Below are 1,195 nucleotides of genomic sequence, written 5' to 3'. Positions count from 1 at the left end.
CTTAACTTACTTTAATATTCTATATAAAATAAACTAATAAACTTTAAGGTATAAAACCTTATATAAAAATACTCTATTTATTATAACCTATAACTATAATATTAATTATATAATATATATAGTTATATAAATACCTTATATAATTAGTAATTTAGTAGGTTATATTTTAAATTATCTTTCCCCTTACTTTTCCCTACTAGAGGAGGAAACCTATAAGTAATAATAACTAGAGTTATAATAATATATCTATTCCCTTATTATTATCTATATGATTAAATACCTATAAATACTTAGGATTATTACCTTTTATTATAATATAAGCCTATCTATAACCCTNTTTATACTATATAGGTATATATATTATGCCCCTAAATATATTTATACTTATATTAATAAGTTATAAGTCTAATTTAGAGATAATTTCTATTCCTTCTACTTCTTTACCTCTCTCCTACTTATTTATAAAACCCTACTTCTACTTAAAGGTTATATATACTAAAAATTAATCCTTTAAATATTTTTCTATCTATATTACTTATATAGAAGTTAATATACTAGCTAGATTAGTAGTTTAGTTCTATAAAATATACTTTTTATAAATTTATATAACTAATTTTATATAAATTAACTATACCTCTATTAATCCTTCTTTAAGTAGATAGTCTCTTATTATTACTTTATTTAATCTATATCTTTTAAATTATCTCTTTAAACTATCCTCTAATTTACTCTTAATTTAGTTTAGACTTATACTTATAACTTAATAGACTTCCTCTTAACTAATTTACTATATAAGATATATATTTCTTTAATTAGATAGAAATCTAGCTAAAGAAGATATTAATTAAAGAGAAAGAATAAAAACTACTCTTTTTATTAATTAAACCTTAACTTTTTAGATTTATAACTATTATAACTCTACTATAAGAACTACTATATTATATATATAATAGCTCTTTANATTATAACTTTATTATAAGAACTACTATACTATATATATAATAGCTCTTTAGTTATATAACTTTACTATTATTTAACCTTTATAAGGTTTATAACTATATATTATATAGTAATAAAGTAATAATAACTAATCTTAAGGTTTAGTTCCTTAAGCTTATAAGCTCTAAGAACTATAAAGTATAAGCTATATATATAAAAGCCTTACTATATAGTAAAGATATTACTATAGACCTTA

The sequence above is a fragment of the Colletotrichum gloeosporioides genome (genome assembly GCF_011800055.1).
Source record: "Colletotrichum gloeosporioides strain Lc1 chromosome Unknown consensus_57, whole genome shotgun sequence".
Classification (NCBI taxonomy): domain Eukaryota; kingdom Fungi; phylum Ascomycota; class Sordariomycetes; order Glomerellales; family Glomerellaceae; genus Colletotrichum; species Colletotrichum gloeosporioides.
This window is presented reverse-complemented; position numbering follows the sequence as displayed.